Source organism: Lithobates pipiens, unplaced genomic scaffold (assembly GCF_037356315.1).
Source record: "Lithobates pipiens isolate NorthernLeopardFrog02 unplaced genomic scaffold, aLitPip1_a1.2 Scaffold_18, whole genome shotgun sequence".
NCBI lineage: Eukaryota > Metazoa > Chordata > Amphibia > Anura > Ranidae > Lithobates > Lithobates pipiens.
This window is the reverse complement of record NW_027507758.1, coordinates 417410291-417431454: the sequence shown is the minus strand read 5'-3', so window position 1 is coordinate 417431454 and position 21164 is coordinate 417410291. Positions and strand designations below refer to the sequence as shown.

Sequence of the window (21164 nt, the reverse complement as noted above, 5' to 3'; positions counted from 1 at the left end):
GCAGTATTGGGATGTACATGGATTAATGGGCTCTGTACCTAGTGTTCTCTTGAACCCTGTAACTACTGTAACATACATCAGACAGGACTGTACCAGGTACGCTTTGCAATGCACACTACACTGTAGACAGGGGTCCCTTTGTAATATATACTTCACTATGGGCAAGACTTTGAGGGGGTCCCTTATATATGCCAAGCATCCTCCATCCCTCACCACTATGTATCCATGTCCAGCATCATCCATCCATCCCTCCAGTATCCACATCCACACCCAGCATAATCCATCCATCCCTCCAGTATCCACATCCACACCCAGCATAATCAATCCATCCACACCCAGCATAATCCATCCATCCATCCCTCCAGTATCCACACCCAGCATCATCCATCTATCTATTCCTCCAGTCTCCACAATGTGGGTGGATTCGGTGGGCAGGCCCCAGGGGGCCCAGGCCTAAAGTTTTGTAAGGGGCCCTAAAAATTTCTGATGGCTGCCCTGATTGGCACTATTATGTTTTACTATTTACTATCAGAATCATATGATGTATGTGTACTTTTTTTACTACGCCATGTGCACGCTTTTACATGCATATGAAATTAATACTTTTTATTGTCTGTATATTTACAATTAATAAACATTCCATGGTTAAATTTACCGCCACTATCCAAGTGCTTCATTTAATTTCCCTTTTGTACCTATTCTTGTTCAATAGTAGTCCTAAACTACTAAAGTTTGTTTTTGTATTGGTAATGAAATAGAATGAATACTGTGTAGTGGTGGGGGGGGGGGGGGACTGAAAAAAAATCTGAACCCTTGTCAGTAGTATTAGTAATTTATTTATTTTGCCTCCATTGGGGAGATTTCCCTTTTCCTGTCCCTTGGACACAAAAAAGCGAGGGGAAATCACTGCAACAACCTTCTCGTTGTTAAAAGATTTACAGTGGATATATAATCGCCCCCTTTTTAAAAATCAAATTTTGTTGCTTTGCACTTCTGCATAGAAACTAGAGCTGAACCGTGTGTGTGTGTGTGTGTGTGTGTGTGTGTGTATGTATATATGTGTATATATATGTATATATATATATATATATATATATATATATATATATATATATATATATATATATATATATATATATATATATATAATTTACTTTCTGCTATAAAACATGCCCAAGTGAAAAAAATCAAACTTTATCCATCAATTTATGCCGATGTGTATTCTGCTACATATTTTTGGTACAAAAAAAAATCCCTATAAGTGTATATTTATGTTGCTTTGCACAAACGTTTTATAGCGTGTAAATTATGGAATGTTTAAAAAAAAAAAATTACATTGCACTGATTTAGGCTGATGCCTTTTGCCGGCAATTGCCAAATGTCAAATCGCATGTTAATGTGAACCAGGGCTAAGTAACACTTTTTCGTCATCTGTGCTTAAAAAAATTGCACTGTCGCTGTACTAATGACACTGGCAGGGAATGGGGTTGTCAGGGGCAATCAAAGGATTAAGTGTGTTCCTAAGGAGTGCTTTATAACTGCGTGGGGGATGCTTTGACTTGGGAAGATGGATCTTGTGTTCCTGTTAAGCAGGAACACAGATCTCCTCCATCTTCCTCTCTGACAGAACAGCGATCTGCCTTGTTTACCGTTCTGCCTCTCCTGAGAATGTTCGCAAGGTGCCGGTGACCATCAGGTCCACTGGCCCCGCTGATTGTCTCCCGCTATGTCCAGTCATAGTGGGAGCAGATCGCCAGCGGTGCACCCGCCCACCCCAGACTCAATCACGTACAGGTACCTGATTTCACACAGGAGGGCCACCCTGCTGCAGTATATCTGCGTGGGGGCGGTCCCGAAGTGGTTAAAGAAAATGACTGTTAATTTTTGAGGTGAAGGGCTAGAAATTCCAACAAGGAAGTGACTGCTCTGGGATTCAACAAATTGGTGGCCTTCAGCAAGAAGAAACTGTAGCATTGCTGGAGGCAATTTAGAATGCACATTAATTTTGGTAGTATAATTAATGTGGAATGTATATTCTTTTGCTTTTTAAACAAACCATAATGGGTAAAGTTCTGCTTTAGGTTATTCAAAAGTAGCAGTTTATACTCTGGTCTCTGTAGAAATTGCAACTACAGCTGCTTTTGTGTGAAACCGCATTTATTTCCACACAGCACCGATGCCTCCCTTTCTCATAATGAAAGCACAGCTACAATGAATGCTATGGCTTCTATACCTACCTACAGTAACATGCCACTTTCTTGTTCTTGCTGCCAGGGCTGGACTGGGACAAAAATTTGTCCCTGGACTTCATCCAGACCAGCCCACTTTAATTTTGCAAACAAGCACAAAAACAGTATGTAAAACTATACGTAACTGTGCAAAAAAACATAAGTAGCATAACATAAGGAGTCCTCACTAACCTCCTTTTTTATTATTTCATTTATTCTCCTCTGTATTTTTCTCATCTTTCTCACATCACTGCATGAAGTCGAGGGCAAGCCTCACAGCCATTACTTTGTCACTGAAACCGGCCCACTGAGCCATCAGCCCACTGGGAAACTCCCTGTAGTCCCAATGGCCAGTACATGCCTGCTTGCTGCTACAGTTACTGTGTAGGTAACTGAAGATGTCTGAGAAACCATGACTGTATCCAGGCAATCATTCAAAAATTGCCTTGTAATTGTTGCACGTCTTTATTTACCCAAAGTGTATGTGTATATTTTAATGATTAAAATTAGTATTGCTAATTTTGACTATTTTTGAGTTTGTCTGATATGCACGGATTCACACACTACAGAAATCCATGCAGTTATATTTGGACTTGATTCTCTGCAGAATGCAAAAATCAGCATGATTATTATGGGACAGTGTCAACAATTTTCTGTTCCTAGTTTGGCTAATCTGTGAGCAGATTCATTAGTCATAAGTGTGTTTTGTATATGTAGCGATTTTAAAAGAAGCTGTGCTCGTCTGAATTTAGAGGGCAAGCCCTAAGCTGGCATTATACTATCCAGTTGTACTATTTCTGATCTCCTTTTAGACTTGCCACAACTGTATAATATGAGGACGAACCTAACAATGCTTTACAATTGTATCCAGTCAGGTAACCCCTTATACTTAGTTGGAAAGGTTTTAAGAGTATAGCCTCAGGTAAATATAAATCAAATGTGATGTACCATCATCCATAGAGTTTTTAGAGACTGGAGTTTTTTTGGTATGGGGGTAATAAGATAGCCGTTCACGCTAACTTTTTATACCTAACCCAGACCAAAAGTTTGGTTTTGGACTATACCGGTACTTTATTTATAGAAACAAAAAGGAAGTTTGTAAACGCTAATAAAATTTAACACATGTTTAATAATTACAAAAACGACAAAATACAAAATATCATAAATAAAATCATAATACACCCCAGATTAACATATACAGATACTCATAATAGAGTTCAATTCTGGTGGTGAAAGTGGAGAGTTTCTCTACTAGTTTCGCGGGTAGTCCGCTTCTTCAGGAGGAGGTCTATATAAACAAATATACAGTTCATCAATAAATTTATATAGATAGAAAACTAGAACATAATTCAGCCAATAATAATATAGAGTAACAAATAAAAATAAAAGTAAGGGGAATGTGGGAACATTCACTCACCCAGAGAATCGGAGAGAAGGAAGGTAAAAACAAACTTTGGATAAGTGGGCCCCTTCTATTACTCTATATTATTGGCTGAATTATGTTCTCGTTTTCTATCTATATGAATTTATTGATGAACTGTATATTATTTGTTTATATAGACCTCCTCCTGAAGAAGTGGACTACCCACGAAACTAGTAGAGGAACTCTCCACTTTCACCACCAGAATTGAACTCTATTATGAGTATCTGTATATGTTAATCTGGGATGTATTATGATTTTATTTGATATTTTGTATTTTGTCGTTTTTTTTTTTTTTTGTAATTATTAAACATGTGTTAAATTTTATTGTTTACAAACTTCCTTTTTTGTTTCTATATAAAGTACCGGTATAGTCCAAAACCAAACTTTTGGTCTGGGTTAGGTATAAAAAGTTAGCGTGAACTATCTTAGGCTAGCTTATTACCCCCATACCAAAAAAACTCCATTCTCTACTTGCCTAGTTGGTAGATTCGATGGAAATTGTACTTATTATTATTATTATTATTATTATTATTATTATTATTATTAGACAGCCTTAAGCTGCCCATGCTTGGATCATTTTGGCTGAACGAAAAAAACCGAGCCAATTCCCACATCCACACATTCTATGTAGGTAGGAATCCTCACTGCTGTGCCATTGTATTCTGACAAAGGACACTCCCCTGCCGCCTTGCTGTCAGAATACACTGATCTGCACCCTATTGGCTGCAGCAATGATCAAACTGAAATTTTTCAGCAGTCTCGTTCGTGAGCTTGTGATCGCTATGAACTGGAATGGCCAGCCATTCATTGATCGAAGTTCGGCTGGTTCCTTCTGAACTGGCCAAATTCAATCCATGTATGGCCAGCTTTAATAATCGTTTCAGTATCTGCTTACCTAGCAATGTGCTATTAACTGTGCCAAAGTGTGGATGCAAGCTGAAGGTAGGTTCTTCTCTAGGATGTCTCTTTATCTGTAAACCCAATTGTGTTAAAAATGAGGACATGGCTGATGGATGTTTACACTGTACACTTTGACACTGTGAAATTTTTGGCTATGCAGTTCGTTTACTTAATATTTTTCCAGCATATACTGTAGCTATCCTTAAGTATAGGCCCAACATTTTTCATCTTGGGCAAGGATTAGAAATTATGTACAGTATAGGCTTTAGTTTTTGCTGTTGGTGTCACCTGGAACAGCAATTAAAAGGTTAACATTTTTCCAACAGGGGCTCGGTAGTAAAAAAAAAAGCCTATGTTCTAACGCTATCCTACTTGCGTGTTCTACTTTAAAGCATGTAATGCACAATAGATCTAAAGGCTAGCATACTCACATTTTACATTTTTATTAAAATGAATTATTTTTATTTCAGTCTGCTCCAGTCAACATCCTGAACCAGCAGTGGCCTAAGCAACATTTAACCACCCAAAAGTAAGTGCAAGCTTTGTCTGATAAAGGACTTCTTGTGTTTATACAGACTGTAACGAGTTGTGCTTAAAAAGCTGCTCCCTCAAAATATATATTTAATAGCTTTTTTTTTTTTATACATGGTGAATTAAACAATGCAGTAAAGTGGAACTTAAGTGTGTCTGAGCACCACAAACTGAAAATACTATTACATTTTTAATTATTCAAATCACTCTCATATCATTCCATGTCTTCATGCTTTCTGTTGAGAAATCGCATTGAAAAACATCCCTCAGCATTTCTAGCCATGGCCAACTTGGAGTAAGGGCGGTTGAATCATGTAGTGTTTGTGTCATGGAATCCATCTGCTCAGGCAGAAGGGCATGCTTACCTGAGACGGCCCCTCCACCTAGATGAGAAGAAATTGTCCACGCAGACTCATGGGATGTATGACCTCATTTTGGCCTAGGCCAGAAACTAAGGGCAGTGTACAGCCTATCAATGACCTGAAAAAGGCTGTGTGCTGTTGTACTCGTGTATACAGCTGTGCTAGCATAAACGCAACTACAGCAATTGTGCATATGCAAAAAATAGAACTCGCATATGCTTGTAAGCTGCATTCATGTACTTCAAGCGGAAGTGTTGTGGGTACCTGGTTTTGACAGGTACCTGCTCCCACTTCAGAAGGGATTGCGGCGTTGATCTGAGCAGACGTTTGCCCCCCTCCTTCCCTTGCAGCCTTCTAGGACACATTGCGGTTCCCAGAAAGCTGTGGGGCCATTCAGATACTGCACATGGGCGAGCCATGCTGCGCTGAACAGCTGAAGAAAAAGCTTCTAAGGCCGCGTACACACGGGCGGATTGTCTGCCCAACTAAGTTCGTCAGACAATCCGACAGACAGTGCGTCCAACATTTGAATGAACGGACTTGACCACACACGATGAACAGACAGTCCGCTGAAAGCTTGCGCGATGACGTGTACAGCACGTACGACGGGACTAGAAAAACGACGTCCAATACACTGCAATGCAACCTTCGGCCGTGTAAATCCTTTCTGAGCATGCGCCATACTTAGTCCGTCCAACTTGCCTACACACGAGCGGACTGTCCGCTGAAACCAAGTTTGGACGGACAAAATTACGGAAATTCCAAAAGACTTAGTCCGTCAGACTGTCCGCTGAAAAAGTCCGCTGAAGCCCACACACGAGCGGATTGTCCGCTGAAACACGGTTCAGCGGACTAAGTTGGGCAGACAATCCGCCCGTGTGTACGCGGCCTAAGAGTGGAGGTTTCATGGTGACAACAAAAGGCTGCAGATGTGGCTGTGGAGATTTTTTTTTTTTTTTTTTCCAATACGTAGCTATTTTTTTATTGGACAAAGTAACATCTAGTTGCATACATATGGCCATTGTTTAGGCTTAAAAAGGTATACATAAGATTTACAAGCTAGGCCAACGTTAGCTTTTTTTTTTATGCCTTTAAGGACGACGCATGCTCTTCAAGTAGAGCTACAATGATCTGAAGTATCCTCTTAAGTCCACAATCTCTAACTGGAGGCTGATCTCCCTCAAGAAGATGGGGGGGGGGGGGGGGGGGGGTGGAAAGCTAAGGGAATTGTTGCATAAACCTCCACATATCAGATCACATAAAGGAGAAGTACAGTCAAAGCTTATTTGGCTGTACTTTTTCCTGTGGATCACAGTTCATTCCGCACTCCTGTGTCCCTTTTTCAGCAGACAGTGGGCTGAAGTCTGTCTGCTGACATCACAAAGCCGGTCCAGGCTGGTGAAAGATCAAAACCATATGGTCAGGACCCCCCCCTCCCCAAAACCCTGGTCAGGCACCTGGCTCCTCTGCAGACCAGCACACCAGGGAGTGTGTGAGGAGGGCAGGGAAGACACCGGTGACTGACAGTCACCAACTCTTTGCTCACAGATCTCCTGAGAACCAAGCAATCTCTTTAAGAAAAAAAAAAACATGAATTTAAGGCTGGATTCGCACTAGTCCGGTACAACTTGCAGCTCCGGTTTCCCTGCAAAGATATAAAAATCATTCAGCGGTTCCTCTGCTGTAGCTGCGGATCAGCCGACCAGCGCACGGGGGTAGAGGTGTAAGAGGAGAGGGAGAGAATTCCTGTTCAGAACAGAACACATCTGGAAATTGGATGTGTTCCCCATTGAAGATTATGTGCCTGCAATTTGCACCACACTGCACAGAAAATGCACACAAATTTTGTGGAGTGTGGATGCAACCCACATGTGCATACCCATTGAAGAAAACATGTTTTCAAATGTGGTATAAGTGGCATCCAATTATGAGTAGTCTGAACCCAGCCTAAAGCTTGGTCCATAAGAGTAGCATCTGCAAAGGCAGAGATTTAGGGGGTTCTTTACAAAAGGCAAGTGCACTTGGAAGTGCAGTCGCTATAAATATAAGGGGGTAGATCTGAAATGAGTGGAAGCTCTGCTGATTTTATCATCCAATCATGTGCAAGCTAAAATGCTGTTATTTTCCTTGCATGTCCCCCTCGGATCTACAGCGACTTTACTTCCAAGTGAACTTTCAGTGCAAAGTGGCCTTTCCTTTAGTAAATAACCCCCTTTAGTGTCCATTATCTGGGTGAGTAATGATATCAAATACTTAGATCAGATCTGTCCTTGGAGGGCAGTTGCAGACCTTTAATACAACAAGGGCCAAAAGTTCTGTAAATGGCACAAATATACATTTTTCACAAGGTCTGCTGCTTCAGTGTTTTTTAGCTCTTTCTCAGATGTTACTGTGGTATACTGAAGCATTTCATAAGTGTCAAAGGCTTTTATTGACAATTGCATTAAGTTTATGCAAAGAGTCAATATTTTCAATGTTGGCTTTTCTTTTTCAAGACCCCTGCAATTTGCCCTGGCCTGCTGTCAATCAATTTCTGGGTTATATGGTGACCAACAGCAGTCCATTCTTTCATAATGCTTGGAGTTTGTCAAAATTTGTGGGGCGTGGTGTGCTTTTTTTTTTTTTTTTTTTTTTTTTTTTTTCCAACCTGCCTCTTGAGGATTGACCAAGTTCTCAACTTTCCCCCCAAACATCTGCATAGGATATGCCTGTCTGTCCCAACCAACTGCTGGAGGTGTGGGTCAGTCTCAGTGGATTTCATCCATGTCTTTTGGCAGTGTCCCCAAATCCAGATCTTCTAGACAGCCGTTACTTCATTTATTCTGTCACCACCATTCAGGTGCCCCTTAACCACTTGCTTACTGGGCACTTAAACCCCCCTCCTGCCCAGACCAATTTTCAGCTTTCAGTACTGATGCACTTTGAATGACAATTGCGCGGCCATATAACACTGTACCCAAATTAAATTTTTATCATTTTTTTTCCCCACAAATAGAGCTTTCTTTTGGTGGTATTTTTTTTTTTATTTGGTGGTATTTTTATTTTACTCCTTCATTGAAATGCGCTGGTGGGCACAGATAGGGGGGCACTGGTAGATGACACTGATGGGCATGGATATGTGGCACTGAGGTGCAGCAATGTTGTTGAGGCAGACTGTGGGCACTGATGTATGGCACTGCTAGGTGGAACTTTTTTAATTCTCTGGGGGTTACTGGCAGGTGGGCACTGATACACTGGCCATGATCGGGACTGATGTCCCGATCACAGCCGCCGGTGATCGACCCCTTACTCGGAGCGGTGATCAGGCGAGTCTCATTGACTCGCCGATCAGAGCGCGTGCCCCTCAGGGGGCGCACAGGCCGCTCGTGCACGGGACGACGTGAATAGACGTCGTCCTGGCAAAGGAGGTCCGCGCTGTAGCCGTCATTCGGTTATAGCGCGGATCTCAAGAGGTTAAGATTGAAGTGTGTCTGCTGGGACTGATACTCTCTAGCCCCATGTAGGGCCTCCAGAACACTTTTGGGTATATTATTTTATTATGCCTGTGAAGCTATTGTACTTGGGTGGAAAGCCACCTCGGCTCCTTCTATAAACTTTTGGAAAAATCTGGTTATTTTAACTTTACCACTCTCTATGCTACTTGCATTTTTCTTTTGTTGTAAACAAACAAAAAAAAAAGTTTTTTTTTTTATTTGGAAGACAGGAAATTGTACAATTTCAAACAGTATAAAATGTATGCAAGTATGAGTTACAGAGCCGGTGAAATATATAAAAATGGTACATGATAGAATTTATGCAGTGGGGAGTCATACAGAATAATTGATAAGTTTGTATGTGAGTGGGAGAACATACCAGGAATAAGGATTGATTAGTTTAGAGCAGTGGTCATCAACCCTGTCCTCAAGGCCCGCTAACAGGCCAGGTTTGCAAGATAAATGAAATGCATCACAGGTGATATCATTTGCTGCTCAGTGATTGCAGTATTCTAGTCTGCATCTCCCCAAGGTAATACATAAAACCTGGCCTGTTAGTGGGCCCTGAGGACAGGGTTGATGACCACTAGTTTAGAGTACAGAAGTAACATTTGGACTATCTGATGACATTATGAGGTAGAATCCGTGGGTAGTGACCAGTAGATCCATTTGTTATTGAAAGTGTGCATATTATCCAACAATGTATGGTGGATACGTTCTGATAACTTAAGTGCTTTCATTCTGGATTCTACCTGGGGCCATGGTAGATTTTGTGACCTCCAATTAAAAGCTATCATCCATTGAATAGTACTGATCAACGAGTGAATTAGTCTGTTACAGGGAGGGGGGAACATCAGGAACTGTAGCTTAGAAGAGGCATATCTGTAGAGTGAGGGTGATCTTCTTTCTAAGGGATTTCTCAAGTCTGTTGACCATTGCAATCCATATAGTATCCAGGAGTTTTCAGCTCCAGAATATATGGAGAAAGTTGCGTTCCTCAGGACATCCTCTGAAACAGTGAGGGGAGGTTGCAGGGTAGAATGTATGTATTCTAGAAGGGATCATGTACCATCTAGTGAGTAACTTTAAAGGGGACTCTAAAGGCTGCTGCATGATTGCACTTACGGAGGTTCTCAATCATATTGTGCCAAGTTTCTATGGAGAATGTGCATTCTAAGTCAGATTCCCAGCTTCACATAGGGCTAGACTTTTTTTAGGTTGGGCGAGTGTATTAAGATGGTTATACAGTTCTAGAGGCACCGCTATTGCCATACACAAACCCTGCCCTTTTCAAGCTATAGAGAGTAAGGTAGACCCTCAGGGTAGATACGCTTTCTTGAAGGGGACTATAGCGGGACAGAAACTCGGTTGCCACAAGCTATGCTCTGAACTCAAATCAACTCGCCTTTTTAGATACCACCCTCGATAGTCTGACGGAATTCAGGGAAGGACCTTTTAATCCTAGGGGGTGACTTTAATATCAGCCCAGACCCACAACTGGACACCTCGCACAAACTCCCCCTCCCACTCAAATGCCTTTCTAAAACACTTCCGCAGATCTCTACAAACCCACCGCCTCTTGGATAGCTGGCGAGTTCTCCACCCTTCAGATAGAGATTATAGCTACTATTCCAAAGTACATGACGTCTATACCCACATGGATCTGATCTGTGTAGACCACTTGGCCCTGGAGCTGCTGCAGGCCTCGTCTATTGGGAACATTACGATTTCTGACCATGCCCCCGGTAACGGCGACATTGGTTTTACCACATTCCACCCGTAGGGCCTGGTCGTGGCGCTTAAACAAATCCCTGCTGGATGATGTAGCAGTGGTCTCAGGGGTCACAGAGGTACTGTCCCACTACTTTAAGGAAAATTGCACGGAGGGGATGAGCAGAGGGATTGTTTGGGAGGGCCACAAGGCAGTGGTGAGAGGCAAACTGATTTCGCAGGGATCCAGACTTAAGAAAGCCCGACAAACAGATTTTGATAGGGTACTCCAGGCACTCCAACTGGCGGAACTTAAAGTGGTTGTAAACCCTTACAAACCACTTTGACCTACAGGTAAGCCTAGATTAAGGCTTACCTGTAGGTCCAAGCAATATCTCCTAAACCTATATGGTTTAGGAGATATTTGCCCGAAAACGGGCACCGCTGTCTACGGCGCATGCGCCGTAGACAGCGGCGCGCAGGCGCACTGAGCGCGGCATTTCCAAGAATGGAGCTACCGCGCGTGTCGACTCCCGTACGCATGCACGGGAGTGACGTCATCGCGGCTTCGCCGAATGACAGCGGCGAAGCTGCGAGACGCCACCAGCAAGATGGATGCGGCGGACTACAGGGGACAGCGGCGACATCGCTGGCTCCTGTGTCAGGTAAGTGACACATAATGGGCTACTATGCGATGCATAGTAGTCCATAATGATTTGCCTTTGCAGGGAATGAAAGAGGAAGTAAACCCATCAGGGTTTACTTCCTCTTTAAGCACACACAGGACAGCAGCCCTGAGGCTCTGAGGGAACTGACGGAGTTGAGAGTTATTCTCTCGATTGCTGGACAGGCAGGCACGCAGGCAATTGCGATACTTATCACATAGATACTATGAGCATGGCAATAAATGCGGCCGAATGTTGGCTCGAGCTCTAAGGAAGAAACAGGCTCTCATGCACGTACACAAGCTACGCCTCTCCTCAGAGGTCTACACGGTCAGGTCCTCCCAAATAGCCGCAGGGTTCCAGGACTACTATAACACCCTCTATAACCTGAACTCCACACAAACCCGAGAGAACCAAGATGCAAGACTGAAAGACATTCAAACCTATCTGACTGCATCTGGCCTGCCCCCACTGACAAACTGTGCTCTGCGCTGGAGGCCCCTGTCACCGCCACCGAGCTCATAACCACGGTGAACTCCTTGCCTAACGGGAAGAGCCCTGGTCCAGACAGGTTCACCAAGGCCTGTTATAAACTTTCTACCCTTACTTTCCGAGCCCATGTGTAACTACTTTAACTCCATTGCGAATGGCACCGCAATCCCTAGTGAAGCCCTGTTTGCCCATATATCTGTAATTCTCAAGGAAGGGAAAGACCCTACTATGCCCCAGAGCTACAGACTCCTATCCCTTCTTAATGTAGACATAAAAATACTGGCCAAGATTCTCGCGACCAGACTGAAACGCCTGATCCCACTAATTGTCCACCCGGACCAAACGGGGTTTGTAACAGGTAGAGAGGCTAGGGATAACTCTATCAGAGCAATCCACTTAATTCACTGGGCGCGTGCCTCCCCCGAATCTCCCCCCTACCTGATCCTGTCTACCGATGCAGAGAAAGCCTTTGATTGTGTGGACTGGACCTACCTACGTCCTGTGCTGGAAACGTTGGGCCTACGCACACACATGCTTACCTGGATTATGGCTCTGTACTCGGACCCGAATGCCCAAGTCAAATTGAATGGCTTCCTTTCCCCCAGCTTCCCGATCAGAAATGGCACGGGACAGGGGTGCCCCCTCTCGCCACTATTGTTCGCCCTGGTGCTGGAACCGTTTCTTCGTACGGTCCGGGCGAACTCGGATATCAAGGGACTTACGGTGGGGCGTATGGAACATAAGCTCTCGGCTTATGCCGATGACGTACTTTTCCACCTCACGGAACCCCTGATCTCCTTGCCTAACCTGATGAGGGAACTCCAGCGCTTCAGGACACTTTCTAACTTCAAAATTAATTATACAAAATCAGAGCTATTACCTATCCAATTGACGCCTTCCCTGACTGACAGGTTGCGTACTGACTTTCCATTTACATGGGCCAAAGCGTCTATAAAATACTTAGGTATACGGCTGACAGACAGGTTTGACACCCTATACTCCACTAACTTCCCCTCCCTACTAAAAGCTGTGAATAAAGCCTTCATTTGGATGGGCAGACTCAATATCATCAAAATGAACATTCTCCCACGTGCCCAAAGATACTACAGGGCAATAATCCTCCAGAGAATACTGAACTGGCGCTTCCATACTCAATCCAAATTATGGGTCTCTCTTGAAAAATATATGGCAGGGAGAAATTTGACCTATGCGCCGTGGCTAGCACGGGAGCACAATGGTCTGTCCACCTTTACTTCCCCGCTGACGATCCAGGCCCTGAGAACCTGGGACCGACTTAATGCCAATTTGACACTGGCACCCCCTGTGTCCCCACTGGGGGGTTACTTATGGTTCCCTCCGGGGGAACAGGCTGCTTTCTTTGGCCCCCTGGGCAGATGATGGAGACGCTAGTTGTAGTAAATTAATGCAGAATGGCAAACTAATGTCCCTAGAAACTCTGAGATCGGAGGGGGTGCTTCCCTATGGACTTCTGGTGGTATAGGCAACTCCACCATTTTTTTTTTTAAAACACAGGGAGACTCCATACAGGATATCTCCTCCCTCACACCCTTCAAACGTCTCCTGATACCGGAAGAACCAATACCACACATGGTCTCTGAACTCTATCAACTGCTTAACTCTGCATCCCCCACAGTGAAGCCCGCTTACATCAGAGCCTTGGAAAGGGACTTGGAGATAACTTTCACCCCTATTTTGCCTCTACCAACTTACCCGGTCCAGCTCGATTGATTCCAAGACGCAAGAAATGAACTTCAAGCTACTGATGCGCTGGTACTGTGTGCCGGCAGATTTAGCAAGGATATACCCATCCACGTCTGATCAATGTTGGCGGGGCTGTGGCCACAGGGGCACTCTTCTGCACATTTGGTGGGATTGCCCTGCAATCAGACCTTACTGGGAGGACATTAAATCTCTGATCAAAGAAATCACAGGCATAGATATTCCTCTATCCCCAATTCACTTCCTGCTACCCATTCCTCCCATGCCAGTGAGCCAGTACAAGAGTGTGCTGCCTCATTTGCTAAATGCAGCTAAGCGGCTGCTCCCTGTTTTTTGGAAGCATCCGCAAATCCCAAGTAAGGAGAAGTGGCACCGCAGGGTGGGTGACATCCGGGAGGCAGAGGGGTGGATTGCCACTTGCAGGGGGGCCCATGACCGCTTCACCACGATTTGGCAGCCCTGGCTAGTGTATATATCGAACCCTGGACACATTTCATCCAGTTTGGATGTGGCCCTCCTGGAACTGGCGGAGCCATCCCTAAGGGGACTCCCCCCAGGGTTTACAGATGGTGACCAGGAGCTGAGGAGACTCCAACACTCAATTTAACATTTCATTAATCAGGGGCGGGGAGGCAGGATGCTATTCTCTTCACTCACCCCCTTGATCATCCTACATGTATGGAGAGGTTGACGGAGCTTGGGGAGGAGGCGGAGTCGCACGAGAGGCTTCAGGTATGCTCTAAACCACTTTTCTTTTCCCTTCTTTTTCTCACTTAATTACTTTCTAATACTTTATGATTTGAATAGTTATGGCTGCCTACGGGCAGATGGTTGATATGTTGAGTGACGGGTGAGGACTTGGGTGGCCCAACAAAAATTTGGCGACTTGACGCCATGGGACAACCTGACTTGAGCAGGGAAATGGCACTTTGGTGCCGCTATTACGCAGGACTGCCCCCCTTAATTTATGACTGTTGACTATTCATGTTCTTGTTCCCACTACAAGTGGAAAACAAAAGAACGACTGGAGTATTGCGTATCAGCATTACCTACAGCAAATGTTTAGCCTCTGTTCATTTTAAATTTTTTCTCATTCTTTTACTGTATATCAAGCTGTAATACCCTGTCTCCTATAAATAAAGATTGTTATAAAAAAAGATTAATCTCTTATCTCTAGGAGTTGATATACAAATGTGCTCAAACGGTATACTGGGAGGGGTAATGTAGAGTGCGTAGTAAGATGAGTAAAAATCACAAATCAATATGTACTGCGAGATTGTATATTGAATTTAGTTTGTAGCGTGTTGACTGGGAGAAATTTCGAGTTGGAAACTAATGATTTGAGAGTGGTGAGTCCTTTTTGGGTCCAGGCCTGAAAAAGGGTGGGGTTTATAAAAGCAATAGGTAATCTGGGGTCCCCGAGGTACGAGGCTAGTGGGGGTGTTTGTGAGGAGAGTTTGAAATTGTCTTTGATTCTATACCATAAGTGTACCAAGTTGGCTATAATTATGTTCTTCTTTGGGAGGGTGTGGTTGATTTTGGTGGTGGGCCAAAGAATCCCCTTTAAGTGGTGCAATGGAGGAAATCTCAAAGTTCAACCAGGGGATGTTGGTGCTAGAAGAGAACCACTGTGCTATCTGAGTCTGGCAGCCAGGAAGTAATGCCAGAGGTGCGGGAGGCCTAGACCACCCCGAGGTTGTGTTCTATGCATAAGAGTAACTCCATCTGGGTTTTTTATTCTCGCGTTGGATAGCTTCTAGTCTTGTTTTAGGGACGTTGATAGGAAGAGCTCTAAAGTAATATAGTAATTTAGGGAATAAACTAATTTTAAAGTGGAATGGGTCTTTGTGGTATCCTTTGATGTTAAGGTTGTTCCTTTATAGCTTGAGCAAGCGGTTCTATAGCCAATGCAAAAAGGAGAGGGTAGAGTGGGCATCCTTGCCTTGTCCCCCTGCTCAAGGGGAAGAAGTCCGAATTGTTGTCCAGTATCTTTATTCTGGTTTGGGGAAAGTGGTATTGGGCATTGAATCCATGGATTAATTTATCTGAAATGCCGAATTTTGGTAACAGGTGATTTGGATAAGACCAGTTGACACTGTCAAAGGCCTTATGTATATCAAGGCTAAGTAGGCAGAGGGAATGGGAACGAAGGTTTGCATCTTGAACTATGTTGGTGACTAATCTAATATTGTCTACTAGTTGCCTGCCTGGGATAAATCCGGTTTGGTCAGTATGTATTAAAGAGGTTATGACTGAAGCTAATCTATTGGCTAATAACCTCCCAAATAATTTGAGGTCATTGTTGAGGACAGAAATGGGGTGGAAATTTTGTGGTAAGGTGTGGTCTTTGTGGTTTGGGTATAAGGGAAAGGTTTGCCAGAAGCAATTCTTCAGGAAATTGACCTCCCAGCAGAATATAATTAAACCTCTTGGTGAGGTTAGGGGTCAGTAAAGGGGCACTTTTTTTTTTTTTTTTTTTTTTTTTTTGTAGTAGGTGGACAAGAATCCATCTGGACCAGGGGCTGTTGAAGTTTTGAGGGATTTAATAATGGATGAGATTTCAGCATCTGTACACGGTTCATTGAGTGTAGCAATTTGCTGGTCATTGAGTGTTGGAAGCTGAAGGGCGTTCAACCAGTCCAAAGCAGCTGGTTGAGGATGGGACTGGGGGCCTGATAAAAGATTTTTATAAAAGGAGGTGAAGATTTAAAGTATGTCTTACCTGTGTCATTAGATTTCCCCTTGGATCACGTAATTTGTATACATGGGGGGGAGTCATGGTTTAACTTTCTGGCAAACATTGCAGAGGATGAATTTCCATGCAGTAAAAATTTAGCTTTTGAGAATCTGTGACTTTTCTGTGTCTTCAGAAAGGATTGTGTCTAGTGTTTGGACTGAATATGTTTTGTTTAACTCTAGAGAAGTTGCATGGTGCAGTTTATTATAGAAGTCCCCAAGCTCCTTAGTGAGACATTTTATATCTGCCAGTTTGGCTTTGTTCTTGGCAGCAGCAATGTTTATAATATGACCTCTCAGAACAGCTTTATGAGCTGCCCAAATGGAGGTGGGAAGAACTTCTTCTGAGGTATTATATTTAAAATATTCTTCTAGGTGAGATCTGAGTTGCTGGTGTATAGAGGGATCCGATAGAAGGGAGTCATTAAGGCGCCAATTGAAGGGGGTGGGGGCTAGACCTATATGTGAGGTCTCAAATGCTACTATATTATGGTCTGACCATGGGCACGGTAAAATGGAGGCATTGGAGGAATTTGCTAGCAGAATAGGTGTGCAAAAGATTTAGTCTTGCCTGGCGTAGCAATCGTGTGGGTGGGAGTAGTGAGTATAGGCTTTAATACCTATATTGTGGGCTCTCCAGGAGTCGATCAACTGGAGTTTTACTTGCATTTTCTTGTGGCTGCACCACAAAGTATGGGATATTTGGGTAGAATCCCCGTCTACGAATGCTGATTCTAATATGCCTGTATACCAGTGTAATTAATGTGTTCCAGAGAAATGGTATTGTTTGATGTAGTACCTGTCTAGGTGATTTACACCTGGTACAATGCCTTGTTTATCATCCTCCTTTTTGTCCCTAAGGCCTGATATCAGTCATGAACTTACAGTGATTTCAGTCTGTTTCTGTGGTCTGAGCGTACTATATTTTGTTCCATGAGCCTGGGTTTGCCCAATAGGCTGTTTTGTACTAAACTTTTGTATGTATGAATGTATGTATGATTTTTTTTATATATTAGAGATCCCTAATCGTCTTTCAGGACAGCCACCTGAGAGACCTTGGCTCCTCCCCTCTGTAGGAAACACCTGCGTCAGCTTTCCATAAATTTTCTCCTCAGTTATTTGTGTTTCCTCCAGGAGGGGAGACACCAGGGAAACCAAGCCAGGAGGCTCAGGCAAATGTCCTTGAAAGTAGCAGAGGCTGGGCAAACTAAATAAAACAGACTGACCTGTAATGCCACCCCCCCCTCATCACTGAGTGCAGATGGAGGTCAGGGGGGCTCCTGTTCAGCTCCGAGTGCGGAGCAAGGAGGTGCATGGCCGGCCGTCTCATACCCCCAGCAAATGTAGCACTCAACTGTGCAAACCACTGGGTATTGGTGGCGGGTGACGTCACGTCTGGCGAAGGGTGTGTGCACTTCCGGGTTCGTGGTTTCTGGCCATAAAACATGAAGAGGAGTCGGGCATGGGCTGGAGAGGAGCCACCTATGCTGTAGACAGCGGAGGCTCCGGTGGCGACACCAGCATGTCGGATGCAGAGGGAAGGGATGCTGCTCCAGCAGAGACCAGCTCCAGCCATATCAAGTTAAGGGGAACCTGGCCTAAACCACCCCCCCCCCCCCCCCCCAAGGGTACATGGAAAAAGAGGGGGGGAAGGGGGTAGGCAAGGTCCCTCCGGTGTCAGAGGGTGGTTCATGGGGCCCCTGGTGAGGTTGGCCCACATGAAAGGCGCTGTGCACCTGCAATTTTGCAGGTAAGAGTATGGCAGTATTAATGTTGTGGGGTTTTCTTTGTCATTTCAGGAAACAGAAAAAAAACAGGCCCTCTCACAACTCGAAAAAGAGGTGCCCTTCTTGTAGAAATACACTTAAAGATTCCTGGGGGAAAGCATTGGGTAAGGAATGTATTAATAAACTAGTGTAAGAACATTCCACTGAGCAGGGCAATGATTTAGCAGCATCTGTTAAGGAACTATCCAGTACCTTTTGAGTCATTCAAAACCTTTTTTGAAGGGTTTCAGATCTCACAGCTGCAGACTGCTCCTCCTTCAGTACAATTGGCACTACCCTCCACTAGTGCAAGTCCTTTAGTAGCCCCTAGGGAGGAGGCAGAGGACAAACCTGACAGTGCAGCGTCTGGCTCCCAAGAATCAGAGGGTGAGGCACTGGAAGGGGATTCCAGAAAACCCTCCTAATACAAGCTCTCATTAGAAGAGGTAGATCAGCTTTGGGAGCCATTAACCACTTAAGGACCGCCGTATTGCCAATGTACGTCATTGCAATGGCACGTACAGGCACGTATATGTACGTGCTTGCCTTCCAGCGGGTGGGGGGTCCGATCAGACCCCCTCCCGCTGGATACGGCGGTCCGTTTCGCTTCACGAGCGATCCGGGATGAGGGGATGGCCATCCCCTCTCGATCGCTCCTGGTGAATTAGAAGCTTCCTCCCACTGTGTATTGTATACACAGGCAGGGAGGAAGTGATGTCATTCTCCTCGGGGCGGTCTTTTTGACCGGACTACGAGGAGAAGACAGAGTAAGTGTGCACCAACACTACACTGACATGTAGGCACACACAGGCACACAAACCCCCACAGTGTCACTGATTGCAGTGATCATTTATTTACTGATCACTGCATTCAGTGTCAGTTGTAAAAGTAAAAACTGTCAGGGCAGTTGGTGTTAGTGTTAGGTCTAGGGTAGCCCCTTACCACCCCCCCCCCCCCAATAAAGGTTTAACCCCCTGATTGCCCCTAGAGTTAACCCTTTCACCCCCTTTTGCCAGTGTCACTAAGCGATAATTTTTCTGATCGCTGCATTAGTGTCGCTAGGTAGCTAGCTATTTTTTTAGGTTCACCGCCAGGTTTTTATAGCGCTAGGTACCCCCATATACTACCCAATAATGGTTTTAACCCCCTGATTGCCCCTAGTTAACCCTTTCACCAGCGATCACAGTATAAGTGTCACTGGTGACGCTGGTTAGCCAGTTAGTTATTTGGGTTCCCCGTCAGGTTTTTATATAGCGCCAGGGACCCTCATATGCTACCAATAAAAATTTGAACCCCCTGATTGCCCCTAGTTAACCCTTTCACCAGTGATCACCGTATAAGTGTTACGGGTGACTCTGGTTAGTTTGCTTTTTTATAGCATCAGGGCACCCACCATTTATTACCCAATAAAGGTTTAACCCCCTGATCACCCGGCGGGTGATATCAATTAGGTTTTAGGGTCAGTACTGCTAACACTCACATGAAAAGCATAAACCTCCCGTAGTGGTATAGAATCTGAACAGATTAAGATCTGATCTGATCAGATCTATACTAGCATCCTCAGCAGTTTAGGGTTCCAAAAAAAACGCAGTGTTAGCGGGATCAGCCCAGATACCTGCTGGCACCTGCGTTTTGCCCCTCTGCCCAGCCCACCCAAGTGCAGTATCGATCGATCACTGTCACTTACAAAACACTAAACGCATAACTGCAGCGATCGCAGAGTCAGGCCTGATCCCTGCGATCGCTAACAGTTTTTTTTTTTTGGTAGCATTTTATATTTAAATCCGGAAGGCAGTGCTTGGTTTTTGGGGTCCCGTACGTGGCTAGGCTCCCAAAAAGTCCCCCACATGTGGTATCCCCGTACTCGGGAGAAGCAGCAGAATTTATTTTGGGGTGTAATTTGACTTCTGCCCATAGCATGTGTGAGCAATATATCATTTAGTGACAACTTTGTGCGAAAAAAAAAAAATTGTAAAATTCCTGCAACTTGTGGCAAAATATAAAATATTTCATGGACTCAGCATGCCTCTCAGTAAATGGCTTGGGGTGTCTACTTTCCAAAATGGGGTCATTTGGGTGGGTTTTGTGCTATTTTGGCATTTTATGGCCTTCGAATCTGTGATAGGTAGTGAGGAGTGAAATCAAAAATTTGCACCCTTAGAAATCCTGAAGGCAGTGATTGGTTTTCGGGGTGCCGTATGCTAGACTCCCAAAAAGTCCCACATATGTGGTATCCCCGTACTCAGAAGAAGCAGCAGAATATATTTTGGGGTGCAATTCCACATATAACTATGGCATGTGTGAGCAATATATCTTTTAGTAAACTTTTTTTTTTTATTTATTTTTTTATTTTTTTTTTGTGTCATTATTCAATCACTTGGGACAAAAAAAAAAAATATTCAATGGGCTCAACATGCCTCTCCACAACTTCCTTGGGGTGTCTACTTTCCAAAATGGGGTCATTGGGGGGGGGGGGTTTGTACTGCCCTGCAATTTTAGCACCTCAAGAAATGAGATGGGCAGTCGTAAATTAAAAGCTGTGTAAATTCCAGAAAATGTACTCTAGTTTATAGACGCTATAACTTTTGCGCAAACCAATAAATATACGCTTATTGACATATTTTTTTTTTTTTTTTTTTACTAAATACATGTGGCTGAATAAATTTTGCCCTAAATGTATGACTAAAATTGAGTTTATTCGATTTTTCTTATAACAAAAAGTAGAAAATATCTTTTTTTTTTTTTTTTTTCTCAATTTTCGGTCTTTTTCCATTTATATCGCAAAAAATAAAAATCACAGAGGCAATCAAATACCATCAAAAGAAAGCTCTATTTGTGGGAAGAAAAGGATTCAAATTTCGTTTGGGTACAACATTGCATGACCGCGCAATTACCAGTTAAAGCAGTGCAGTGCGAAATTGTAAAAACACCTCTGGTCCTTAGGCTGTTGGTCCGGGGCTGAAGTGGTTAATACCACATTGGGGATACAAACTGAAAAACCTTTATCCCTACATGATCAAATGTATGAGGGTTTAGGAGAACAGGAAAATAAGAATTTTCCTGTTCACAGGGTCCTAATAGAGGCAATTAAAGACCGGAAGGAACTAGAAAGAGAACCTTTTTTTTTTTCTAAGGCCT

General features: G+C 43.8%; 1 protein-coding gene across 4 annotated transcripts in view; it reads left to right on the top strand.

Moving 5' to 3' along the window:
- Positions 1-21164, top strand: part of GPR160 (G protein-coupled receptor 160) — a 106069-nt gene that overhangs the window by 11592 nt on the left and 73313 nt on the right. For 3 of the 4 annotated variants that reach the window (XR_013276848.1, XM_077488004.1, XM_077488003.1), the window contains exon 2: positions 5022-5080. The gene's annotated coding sequence lies outside the window, so the exon portion shown is untranslated. Of the gene's footprint in view, positions 1-5021; positions 5081-18059; positions 18152-21164 lie in introns of all 4 variants that reach the window. The other variant, XM_077488005.1, reaches the window with a different exon arrangement.